The sequence below is a fragment of the Tyto alba genome, unplaced genomic scaffold (genome assembly GCF_018691265.1).
Source record: "Tyto alba isolate M040663 unplaced genomic scaffold, T.alba_DEE_v4.0 Super-Scaffold_39, whole genome shotgun sequence".
Lineage (NCBI taxonomy): Eukaryota > Metazoa > Chordata > Aves > Strigiformes > Tytonidae > Tyto > Tyto alba.
In genome coordinates, this window is record NW_024881314.1 from 10,728 (window position 1) to 24,083 (window position 13,356).

The 13,356-nt window shown below is 48.2% G+C and overlaps 1 long non-coding RNA gene across 16 annotated transcripts; it reads right to left on the reverse strand.

Annotated features, from left to right (window-relative positions):
• Positions 1 to 1,194: 1,194 nt before the first annotated feature.
• LOC116963890 lies at positions 1,195 to 13,288 on the reverse strand. 16 transcript variants are annotated; one of them, XR_006166257.1, is made up of 9 exons: positions 8,796 to 13,288; positions 6,415 to 6,594; positions 6,283 to 6,330; positions 4,881 to 4,919; positions 4,689 to 4,770; positions 4,327 to 4,442; positions 3,150 to 3,190; positions 2,995 to 3,047; positions 1,195 to 2,770 (listed from the first exon to the last, which is right to left on the reverse strand). It is a non-coding gene; the product is annotated as an uncharacterized LOC116963890 (long non-coding RNA). The 16 variants fall into 16 exon arrangements; XR_006166260.1 differs by having other exon boundaries at positions 1,195 to 2,552; positions 2,705 to 2,770; positions 2,995 to 4,442; positions 8,796 to 13,282; XR_006166249.1 differs by having other exon boundaries at positions 3,150 to 4,442; positions 8,796 to 13,281.
• Positions 13,289 to 13,356: the final 68 nt, after the last annotated feature.

The window sequence follows — 13,356 nt, forward strand, 5'->3', positions numbered from 1 at the left end:
ACACTTGACAGTTGGGCAGGAGGCCTTGGAGCACAGCACGAGGATGAATGGCAGGGCTGTAGTGTAATCAGTGTGTGCCAGTTCCTTCATTAATGCTGTGTTTTGAATAAGTGAAGATACAAGAAGACAAAGAACTTTTTATTCATAAGCATTTATTGCTTGGGCAAGAATACTGCCTATCTCTTTTTTTTTTTTTAAAACCATCTCTATCTTTGCCTGGGCCCAATACTGACTCTAAAGCACTCTGCTGTTATCCTTCCATACACCTTAATTCCACCATGGTCTTGTACTACAATGATAAAAAGTATTTACTGCCTCCTTTCATCAAGTAATTACTAGTATGCTCATTCACTTTTTAGTCACTTCTTTAATAAATACAGGTAACCACTAAAAATCCATCATTACCTTCATTGCAACTACTTAGTGCCTGCAACTCTCTACACGGTAGCTAGAGTCTTTTCCACATTTCTCATTCCCATTACACACTCAGTCTATCACTTCACATGTAGAAGTTTTCAAGGCAACATCACCTCCACCATTTGCATTCCCACCCAGAAAGCAAGCAAGCTCTGCTCATCTCAACAGGCCCACAACTTCCATGCCTGCACCCAGAGATCAAAATTCAAAAAGCATTACAGATACCACACCACCCACTGAAAGAACTTACAACCCTACCAATGTAAAATTAAGGCCCACCTGCTTCACAACCCCATCCTCCTCAGCACTGGAGCACTCTAGTGCATCTCCCCACACCCTTCAACTGCAAGATGCACCAACCATCTCCCCCTGACTGTCCACTAAACGCACCTCCCTGCAACGATGGACAATTGCCACAGGCCAGGGGAGCGCTCCACAGAAACAGCATTCCCAGCGGCCTCAGAATTCACCCTGCCTGAAAAAATCCCAGCCCAGGCCAAACCTCCATCCAAAGATCGGTGATGAACATCACCATGCAGAGCAGTCAGGACCAGGATAAAACCACCCAGCTGGGAAAGAAAACAATAGTCTCACAGCTGGGTGGGTTGGTCTTCTTCCTACAGTGTCTGAAAAAAAAAAAAATCTCAACTCCACATACAGCCTACAGGGAAAAAGTAAAAAAAAAACCAAACCAAAACAAAAAAAACAACAAACCACCAAACAAAAAAAACCAAACACCCAAAGCCCAACAACTTAGACACAATCAAAACACACCACCCAGCTTGAGGGTTTTTTTTATTTATTGTTAAGGAAACATTAACTACCTCTACATTTGGTACAACCTGAAATAAAAGAAATCCACACCTATAAGGATAGACACATTCCAAAACTAACACTCATTCGGCATCTGCTCATTCCACCCCTCACTCAAAACATATCCATTTCATCACCTGCCAGAGTGGCAGATCACCCCAATTCTATAACCATCCCTGGAACTGCATCACTGTGCACCTCAACACAACTTCACCGGTCCACACGATTTCACAGCATTACCCTTCCTAACTGCACGCAGAGGGATACGTTTCCCTCTTTGCACCACTTCTACTCCTCCCGTTCTTTGAAGTGCACGTTCCAGCAAGCCTCACGGAAGGATTTGCTCCCAGAATCCCAATGGCCCCAGACACCTGCAAAAGATAAAATGAGGGACTTTAGAACTTGCTCACCAATAGCTATAGGCTATCCCCAAAACCAGCTTATGCAACCTCCACCCAAACAGGCCATGCTAATCATCACGTCATCCCGTGCTTGGATCATTCCAACATCAACAAGAATTGCTATACAAACGGACAAAGCAGCTCCACCTCACACACACACTATACAAACTACAAACGTGACCTAAGGATGCAAGAATACCAGACAGAGTAGAGTTAACGCCAGACCAAAAGACGCGGCCTGACAGCACGCGTTACAGTGCCGAGGCCACGTGATGCACACACTCTGGCCTGGCCTGATAAACCCACCGTGACCGATGGAGACAAATTGCTGGGAAAGACTGAAGACTAGGATGGCACAGGAGGTACTCTGGAAGCAGTCTCAAGAAAGAGTCATCGAGATGAGACCTGATGGTTAGGCCCAAGCCAGAGCTGCAAGAAAGACTGGCCAAATGCACCTACAACGCTAAACCAGACCAACAGCATTGAGCTTCTATGTCACGCTGCTAAACAAGTCGGAATTGGCACCATGCCAATAACGGGAGGCCACAGAGACGCAACGGATGGCTATTGTGATTGCAGTAGGATGAGTATGCCTGAGGCTTCTCAGACATGAAGGCCAAGACAAACATCAACACATCAGGTAACTAAGGAACACGTACGAACACACACTAGACATACTGCACAGGGCACACGTCGTGAAACGTATCATTCCCTCCACTTGCACGAGGCTGACTCCCCACAGACTAACCCTCCCGTTACGGCAACGTTTGGACACACATGGACTCCGCTCCCCACAGATCTGTCCCACTACTTAGCTTTGATGGTGCCACAGCTCACGGTCCATGCTCAGTATCCATCCTCGATAGTGGCCTTGTTGCCTAAATGCGAGGTTCCTGTAATCACTTCATGCCGCTCTGTTACCTTCACAAACAAAACAAAGCTGTTTAATACACACTTCATCCGTGAGACCACAGCCCTAAATAGCTGCATTCACTTGCTCTGCTCCAGCTTTCAAAGTAATACATCACAGTTGCATGGACCCTCAGCAATTTAGCCCAAGTGGACCACTTAACTCTCTTGCCTTTTCTCAAACTGCTCATAGCTGTGCAGCTTCAACCCTCTGCAAAGGAATGCAGCACCTGCCAAAAAACAGGGGAAAAATCAGACGGAAGATGCCACCCAAATCCTCAGCCTGCTCACAGCACTTCTCCTCTGCTGCTTTACCTCAGCTGCTCAGACTCAGATTCTTTGGTCTACATACCCCATCCCTATATATCCCTATTGGATAGGATATGTATGTACATAATAGGGTGGGTGTGACACCTCAAAAAACTACTACTTCGGCACGCTGGTCACCACTTACCTTGCTCAAGTCTGCTCCGGTGCAGATATCCCACTTCACTCATCTATTCACACCTAGCAAATAAACCCGAAACAGCATAAGCCCATCAGAGCCATCAGTCACACGTATCCTCTGACATCGGACACTGGCCCGCCTTTGCCCAGCACTCTGCTTACCTCTTCTGTCACCCTGCGGCACACGGCTCGTCACTCTGCATCTGAGAAACCCAAATCACGTGAAGGTAGTCACCTAGACACTAACTGATAGCTTTACAAGACCAAAGGTCTCTCTTTTTGCATATGCCTTCTAACTACAGCTAAAACAACCAAACCCCACATGTTGAACCCCGCGTATAATGTAAGGCTCCTTTGAGATTCAACCCGCTCAACTACCACACTGACCACCACTCCCAGCAGGCCAGAGTCCAACCTCTGGCACCTGCCAAACACAGTGAAAACAACTCTAGCAGCTGTCTACAGCTATTTTCCCGGAGATGGACCGTACAGTCTTTGCCAAAAGTATCAGGGCAGATCAACATATTACTATACAACCATAAAGCTATGCTACCATTGTCTTTAGTATTGCTACACCCCTGGGCAGGGCAGCTCCAACCCTGACACAGACAGACACCACAAACAACACAATTGTGAGATGTGAGAAGACCATGAGAGAGAACTGCCATCCTAGGGAAGATGCCACCAGCAGAGGAGCTCAACGGTGCCAGGACAGTGCAGATGCTCTATAGCGGCCCCGGAATGAGAGGCAACTACTGTGGCCCATGAGAGAAAGCTACCGTCAAAACCAGAATGATGGATACCTGAGAAGCTAGGCTTTGAAACTTAGGATCATTAAGGACACAGAGATGAAACCCCAGAAGACTACTGTGTGCAAAGAGAACTCTCAACAGAAGAGTTGCAGGCATCGCCTAGCTTGTCAGCACAAGAGGTGAACGCTCAAGAACATCTACAATGCAAAACACAGACAAATCCATCCTTTAGGCCACAACTGCTAGACAAGAAGGGCTCGACAGACACTATGCCAGTGAAGCAATGCAGTCAAGATTCTCAGGGGGGCTACTGAGGTGTCTGCTCACGACAAAGAGCTATGGAGACATTAAAACCCGAGGACAGTGTGGTATAAGACACAAGACAGACTACGTGAGCTACATGCACAGACACAGGCTGGAACCTGCCCTGCCCAACACAAACTATTGTCATGCTGACAAGTAACCCACTCCCTTGCCTGACCAAAGGATACCGTTCCTGGACAGTACACTCCCCTACGCTAACTTTAATAGCCCTCCCTGCAGTTCCCGACCTTGTCCACTCAACTCCTCCCAACCCTTCTCCAGACCTTCGTCCCCTCATCATAGTTTTCAAAGGGCCAGAGGTCTGAAACCATCATCAACAGAAAAACAGCATCAGCTAACAGGGATGTCCCTTTAAGTTGCCAGCTTCCTCTTTCTTCATCTGCAATAAAAAACAAAAGACAAAACCGAGTTGACAGTCAGCATCACAGCAGTCAATGACTACATCATCCACAACATCCTCCTCCTCAGAAGCACTGTGTCATTTCCCTTCACCCTGCTCTGCACCAATTCCAAAGTCAGATGCTATGGTCATTGTTGCTTATATAACCTAAGATTCCAAACAAACAAAATTATCATTGCACACGTCACCAGCCCCATGATCCTCCTCGCTGCTACCCCAGCTCACCTCAGGTGTTCATCCAATTCCAAAGGCAGCTTGCCTGAGTCAGCTCTGGTACCAATATCCCATTTTGCTCACCACTTAACTCCTTCAAAAAAAGAAGAAAACCACAAAAACAAAAAGCTAGGCATATAGCACCGGTCCCATCTTCCCTCTGACACCGCTCACTGACATACCTTCTCACAGCACTCCACTTACCTCCTCCATCACTTTGGTATGCATCTTATCCCTCTGCACCTGAAAAAAATGCAGAGTGATAACTTAAGAAATCTCGAGGTCTTGATTCCGGCTAGAAATACCATCTAGAGTCCAACTACAGCCTGGCAGTAAAACAAAACAAAACCATCCCCCACATACCAAACGGTAAGGCCCACAATTACAATCCTTAACACCTCAGAATTGACCTGCTTCACTACTGCTGAACAGCCCCTCCTACATAGCTCAAATCACCTCCTTAAAACACTATGGAAACGACTGTCCACACAGCCGGCCGGTGGCTACTCAACCCAAGGTGACTGTACAAACACTGCATAAACAGTGTAGCCTTATCAGTCTATTAACCACACAATTCTATCACTATTCCATCTACCCCTGACTCTACACCACCCAGGCCGAACAACTCCAAGCCAAACACACATGCCCAGACTAACAGTACACAAAACATGCCACAAAGAGTGTGATTCAAAGATGAGAGAAAACTCTTAGCGAGAATAATGACTCCTGGATGGGAGATACTGTTGTGCAGTAAGACCTAGATGGTCGGCAACCATGAGGTTAAGAGGCTCTATGGCAGCATCAGAGTCAAACGCAATGGCCTGTTACAAGAAGTTACTGTCAAAACAGACGTGATAAAATGCACAAAACAACTGGCTTCAAGACCTAAGAATGTAAGGATGCAGGGAAGACTTCCCAGTCCAGGAAAATGGATGCCTAGAGAGCAGAGCGGATGCCACAGCCTGGAACGATGCTGCAAAAGGGAACTGACTGGAAAGTTCCAAGATCTATCCATGCTTTATGCTTGAAACCTGAGAACATGAAGCATCCAACTGGTACTATGTCAATGAGGACAGGCATTCGAGACCCTAGGGAGGACGCCCAAAGAATGTGCTGTGTTCCTCAAGCAAAGAGCAACAAGGACCTTGAAGACTGAGGAAGGTCTAAGACACAGAAGACAGACTACACAAACACAGACACCATCTGAAACTGCCCTGCCTGGCACATGGTAGACTTGTGCTGAAAAGTAATCTGCTCCCTTTACCTGCCCAAAGGGTGCTGTTCCTGGACAGCCCTCTCCCCTACACTAACTTTCAAACCCCTCCCTGGAATTCCCAACCTTGTCCCCTCCTCCCAGCCCCAGTCCCTCAATTTAGCTTTCAGAGGGCTGGGGGTCTGAGTGGATCCTTAACAAAAAGAAACATATCAGCTAACTGGGATGTTCCTGCAGTGGCCAGGTTCTTCTTTACCTGCAATAAAAAAAAAAAAAAAAAAAAAAAAGAAGACAAAAAAAAAGACCAAACAGAAATGGCAGTCAGCATCACACCAGTCAATGCCTACATCATCCACAACACCTCCCTCAGAAGCACCATTGAGCTCTACTCACCTACTCATTTCAGAGTCAGACACTGTGGCCATCATCACTTTTTGGTACCTAAGATCCCAAGAGACAAAATTACCATTGCACTTGTAAGACATCGTAAGGCCCACGATCCTCCTCGCTACTACCACAGCTCACCTCAAAGGCTCATCCAATTCCAAAGGTGGCTCCCACAGCACCTGCAAAACTGAGGTAAATGCTTAACCAAGTTGCCATATAATACTTTGTTATTAGACACCAGCCCAGCCAACAACCTCCTCACCTTCTTGGACTGCCTATCAGCATGCGACTTTGCCCCTCTGAGGCTACCTGCGGCACCTGCCAAAACCAAAGCAAGGCACATGTGCTAAGATACTGCCCGAAACTACCACCTGCTCACACCAATTGCCATCTCCGGCTCCTTTATTTTAGCTGCTCACCCACCCCATCTCTGCAGTTTACAGGTTGCCACATCGAGGCTTGCACACCATACGTAAGACACAAACAACAAGGGACGCTTCTAACTTCACCAACAATAGGACACTTGGAAAATGACTGCTACTTCAGGCCCCTAGCCCTTGTTCACTTTGCCCAAGCCAGCTCTGGTGCCAATATCCCACTTCACTCACAGCTTTCCATCATCAACATAAAAAACAAAACAAGACAAAACAAAACAAAACACAAAATGAAAACCTATAAGCTAGTCATAGCACCAGTGCCAACTTCCTACACCACTCACTGACCCACCTTCTAATGGAGCTCTGCTCACCTACTTCATCACTCTGGTGTGCATCTCATCCCTCTGCACCTGACAAAAATTAGTAGATGAGTCACCCAGATACCAAGTGACAGTTTAAGAAATCCCAAGGTCTTGATGCCAGCTAGGAATACCATCTAGAATCTAACTACAGGCCTGCCACTGAAAAAACAAAACCAACTCCTACACCGAACTGTCAGCCCCGCACCTACAAGCCTTAACACCTTTGAGATTCAATCTGCTTCACTCCTGCAGAACAGCCCCTCCCACAGAGCTCAAATCATCTCCATAAAACACTGTAAAAATGACTGTTCAAACAGCCTGATGATGTCTAGTTGATCCGAGGTGACTATACAAACATTGCCAAAATGGTCTATGCGTATCAACATATTAACCCTAGACTCCTACCGCTACTCAGTCTACCCCTGACTCTACACCCCTGGGCAGACCACCTCCAATACAAACGCACACATGCACAGATTGACAGTACGCACAGTGCGATTCAACGATGAGAGAAAACTCTGAGAATGACTCCCAGACAGGAGATGCTGCTAAGCAAGAAGACCTAGATGGTTACAACCGTGAAGCAAGGAGGTTCAATGGCAACCCCAGAAAAAAAAAAAAAAAAAAAAAAAAGTCAAACATAACGGCCCGTTACAACAGGGTCCCCTCGGAGAGTCGGCCGAGTAACAACAATCACAACCATGCGGCTACATGTCGTTCCACCTTTATTGCCCGAATCGCGTGGTTATATACTTTGCACAGCAAGCACCTGCTGTTCACACGCCCCATACCCCTTGATTATTGGTCATAAGCAACTTATCACGCACCCAAAGGCAAACTGTGATAAGGCTAGCATCTTGCTGTTTGCTGCATATTTGTGCTTAACTTAGCCAGATACATAGCTGGGAAAATTCCTCATTTATCTTTACTCAACAGATACAGTTCCTCACAAAACAGCCCTTCAAGATCATTCTCATAACACAGCTGTTGTTAGCAGTCTGATCTCAGGCCTGGATTGTCCAAACCTTGCAACAAAATATCGTGGCCATTCTCCGTCAGAAATGCTTCTACAGCCCGTTAGAAGTTACCATCAAAACTGAGACAACGGATGCGTAAGAGGACCGACTAGAGGACAGAGACAGAGGAAGAGAAAAACAGGCCAGGCAGCAAGGGAGAGGAGGAGACAAAGAGAAAAGTGGAGAGCCAGCTAGAAACGGAGGTATAGCAATATAGCAAGAAACAACCAGACAGCCAGTGGAACAGAGAAATAGACAGAAAAAAATGAGGACAAGAAGCAGGACAGAGACACGATGAGAGGAAACAAGGCACAGAGAGCAGGACTGAGGTGAAGAAAGAAGCACTGGGGCAGAGGGATAGAAAAAGAAAAAAGACAGATAGGAGGAAGGATGGGGGATGATACAGAGGCAAAAAAAAAGTTCAAGAAGGACAGATTGTCAGACAAAGACAAGGAGCAAGACAAGGTGATACAGAGAGAGAAAAAAGGGAAAGGGAAGCAGGACAAAGTGAAAGACAGGCAAAAATAAGAGACAGAGAGCAGGACAAACAAGGAGGGGGAAAAGCCTAGGATGGGCATGACAGATAGCTGGAGAGAAGAAAAACAGCAGTGGGTTGCAGGACAGAGACAGAGGATGAAAAAAAGGAAGAGGGAGCAGGATAGAAGAATAGAGAGGAGAAGTAATGGGAAACAAAGAAAATCAGTCAGAGGAGGTCCTGGGATGCACGAGAGGGGCGACAGGGCTCCTGCGGGCCAGGGACTCACTACAGCTCTCACTCTCAGTGCTGCCAGAATTTGCCAGTTCAGACGCTTCTTTGTTCTTCTCCCTTCCTCTTCTCTAGATCCAGTCATTTAGCTGTCCTCTACCTAAGAGAACACATAGGTGTCTCACAGATCTTACAAGATGAAGCTCCCTACACATGCAGCCTCACTCGCTCACACACTAAATGGCCACAACACGCTTTGGGTGACATGTACACAGCCCGCGGTGCACATTAGTGGTCTTACCTGCTGCAGACTACAAAGACGGATCATTCGTCACCTAGAGAGGCTGCCTCTCTCTCCCTGTAGTGGGACGCTGAAGCTGACCAGATAGCCTTCAATTTCTTCTTCTTTACCTTTCTCTGGCCATTCCAGCTTCAGCCACCACAGCTCCTGACCACAGCCAGTAAGTGTTCTGTGGACCTGTCCCTTCTTGCCCCTTACTGCAAGGAGCACGAGGCCAGGCACAGACAACTCATGCAAGCCTGAGGTGGGGGCAGTCAGTGGCATCCCCAGGGCAGGAATGGACAACTGCATCCTCAGCACAGCCTCCGGGAGAGGAAAAGCAGCAGTGACTGCTACTACCGTAGATCACCACTGGCTGGAGCTCCTCCTTCTGCAGGGGCTTCTGGAGACACATCGAGGACCAGCTTGTTGCCCTCACCACAGGGCTCAGGGGCAACCTGGGGCTATGGGACAGGCTTCAGGGGAGGTGCTGGAGCCTGGGGCAGCTGCATGGGGTGAGCAGGGCCGGGGCCAGCTCAAGGGGAGCTCTGGCGAGTTGGGGACGCCCGCCTCCTTCCCCTCGTCCCTTCTACCGGCCCTCTGTAACTCCCTGGGGCTGCCCTGTCTAGGCTCGCCCCCAGCGCGCTGGGAGCCTGCCGCAGCGGGCGGTGTGAAGCTTCCTGTCCCGCCACATCCGGGCGGTCGGCGGGCAGGAGACGCACGCGCCGAAGAGGTGGCGTTCGCTCACTCCACCGACCCGCTCGCTCGGCCCTTACGCGCCGCCACGCTGCTCCCGGGCACCGCGCCTGCTCCGGCCGCGGACGGCGCGCCGGAGGGGCCACTGCCGACGCGCGGACGCCGTGCTGCAGTGCCGCGCTTCGCCCACGGGGCGGCGGCAGCGGCCGCAGCAGCCGGGAGCGCCCGGCGGGCGGCGCGTGCCCAGGGCACCGGCGCTGCAGTTCAGCGATCGGCGCGAGAGCGCGCGCAGGGCGCGGCGGCGGTTCCTCACCGCGGGGCAGCGACAAGCGCGGCAGCACCGCCCCGTCACGCTGCCGTTACTGGCGCGCGGCAGGGCTGAGCACGGGGCAGCCACCACACGTGCGCAGCGTGGTCGCTGGGCGACAGCCGGAAACGCGCGCGGCGGCGCCCCAAGTACCAGCTGTTGCTCGCAGCGAGCGCGGTGATGGGTGTCGCGGCGCGTGTAGAGCTGCACACCGAAAGGCAGAGAGGAAGGAGGGACAGCGATCGAGAAAAAAAGAAAGACAGCGGGAGAGGAAAAAGAATAGCAACAGAAAGAATAGTGTCGTTGAGGACCCAGAGACAGTGAGATCGAGAAAGGATAAAAGCAAGAGACTAGAGGGTGGAGAGGGAGGAATTAATAAATAGGGACAAGGAGCTGGCCAGAAAGACGCAAAGAAAGACAAAAGATCGCAGGGGCAACAGGGTAGAGAGGGAGGAGTTAAAAAACAGGGGCCAGAGAGACAGATGGAGAAAGTTTCAAAAACAGGGCTCCATGCTAGAGGGGCATAGGGATTGTTGGGCTGCTACCCCTCTTAGGCTTCTTCTGCACATGCTTCCTTTGAACTAGAATTAATAAAATGGGCAGAGTGACTTCTCTTTAAGTTGCTGGCCCTCGAGATGTTATCCTGCAAATTAATCAAACTACCAAAATTCTCTCCAGGTTATTTTAGTATTAGAGTGTTCGAGTTTTTCCAAAGCTTTAGCTATGGCTTCCTGGTAGGTTATGTGATAAAAAGCTCATCCACATAAACATGAGCAGAGGCACCAACAGGTGAGGGAACACCAGTGAATGGCATCCCTGCATTGGGTCCTTCCAGGGCTGTCCCAGAAGAGCCATCAGCATCACAGTCCAGGATGACGCCTGTCACCATAAGTCAGCAGGAGAGGTTCTCCAGACCACCTGGTCAAAGGCAGCTGACGTTTGATCCTGAGTCAATGTATTACCCTTGACCCCAAGCTTACCCTGGACCCCAAGCTGACCCTTACCTTTGACCATGCAATATCCCTTTGAATCATGTTTTTACATTTGACCCCAGTAATGACCTCTGATCCCAACATGTAGGTACTAAGAGCCCATCCTGCACATCAGGTAATTGGGCTGTTCTTGCAGTTGTCAGCTGCTTCATCTGCAATAAACAGTTTATTTGGAGTCTATTTATGGAATTATGGGTGATGTTTACAGTTTATGGGGTAGTTCAGCCTCTTTAGGCTTGGACTGGGCTGTTACACTTGTCAGTTCTGTGTGGGGACTTCCAGTACAGCTGGAAGACTTATAGTGCAGCTGTGTTATAATCAGCAATTACTGGTTCTAGTAGCGTGTGCATGTTACTTTAATGTATGTGTGCCAGTTACTTCAATTGTGTGTTTTGGATAAGTAAAAATATAAAAAGTCTAAGTGTGGTGCAGTAAGAGACAGGCAATACTCTACCATTTATTGCTTAGGATAAAATATTGCCTATCTTTTTTTTCCAACAGTCCCTATCTTTCTGTTAGCCCATTACTGACTCCAAATAACTTCGCTAATATCATTACACACACCTCAATTCCACAATGTTCTTGTGCTACCATGATAAAAAGTATTTACTGTCTCATTTGAGCAAATAATTACTATTACACTCATTCACTTTTTAGTAATTTCTTTAATAAATACAGGTAACTGCTAAAAATCCATCATTACCTTAATTGCAACCACTTAGTGCCTGCGATTCTCTACACAGTAGCTAGAGTCTTCTCTACGTTTTTCATTCCCATTACATACTTAGTCTATCACTTTACACATACAAGTTTAAGGCTACATCTCCAAAATTTGTATGCCTAGGCAGAAAGCAAGCAAGCTCTGCTCATCTTAACAGGCCCACAACTTCCATGCCTGCACCCAGAAATCAAATTCAAAAAGCATTACAGACACCACACCACCCACTGAAAGAACTTACAACCCTACCAATGTAAAATTAAGGCCCACCTGCTTCACAACCCCATCCTCCTCAGCACTGGAGCACTCTAGTGCATCTCCCCACACCCTTCAACTGCAAGATGCACCAACCATCTCCCCCTGACTGTCCACTAAACGCACCTCCCTGCAACGATGGACAATTGCCACAGGCCAGGGGAGCGCTCCACAGAAACAGCATTCCCAGCGGCCTCAGAATTCACCCTGCCTGCAAAAATCCCAGCCCAGGCCAAACCTCCATCCAAAGATTGGTGATGAACATCACCATGCAGAGCAGTCAGGACCAGGATAAAACCACCCAGCTGGGAAAGAAAACAATAAAATCTCAGAGCTGGGTGTTGGTTTTTTTAGTGTCTGAAATAAAAAAATCTCAACTCCACATACAGCCCACAGGGGAAAACTACAAAAATAAATCCTAACTAGTTAGGCACAATCAGAATACATCACTTGTTCTGCTACCACACAAACAACCCCTCAACTCTCAGCTCATCCATTCTGCCACCTGACTGCCACAACAGGCCATCACCCCACGTCTGCAGCACTCCTGGGGTTCTCAAAAACCACCCCGCCTCCAAAAACACCAGCCTGAGAACAATCTGTGCACCCTAACGTTGGCACTGATCATCTCCAGATAGAGCAGCTAGGACCAGGGGGAAAAAAAATCCCAGCCAGGGGGAAAAAAACAAAAAAATACACCAGCTGGTTTTGGGGGTTTTAATTTCTTTTTTTCCTAAATATCCAAAAACTCAACTTCACATAAAACCTGCAAACCAAACAACATAAGACAATCACACACAGGTTGACACATTCTAAACACAGCACTCGTGCAGCAACCACCCAAACCACCCCTCACTCACCTCATCTGTCCTACCACCTGATTGCCACAACAGGCCATCATACTGTGTCTGCGGCCCTCCTTGGGAACACCCTTCCCGGGCGCCTCAAACATCACCCTGCCTGCAAAAGTCCTGGACGAAGCCTGACCTCGATCCAAACACTGGGCATGAGCATTGCCACACAAAATCTGAAAATTCAAGGGATTTAGAGAGAGCAGCATGTAAAAATAGAGAGAACGAACTAAATAAACGAAGACGTGGAGAGAAAATTTTGAAAGCGAGAGCACTAAGGAAATGCAAGAAATAATCAAAACCACCAACTGGATAGGAGGAGACATAGATAACTGAAAAGTGACTTGTTAAAAGACAGGAAAGAGATAAAAACTAAGGATAGGCCTGTTAAAAGTGGTCACAGAAAGAAAATTTAAAAAGCAATGAGGTACAGGACAGGAAAAAGTTTAACACAGACACACCTGGCGGTGCGGCTGGCGGTGCGGCTGCCGGCGCCGCCGAGAACGTCTCCTCCCACAGG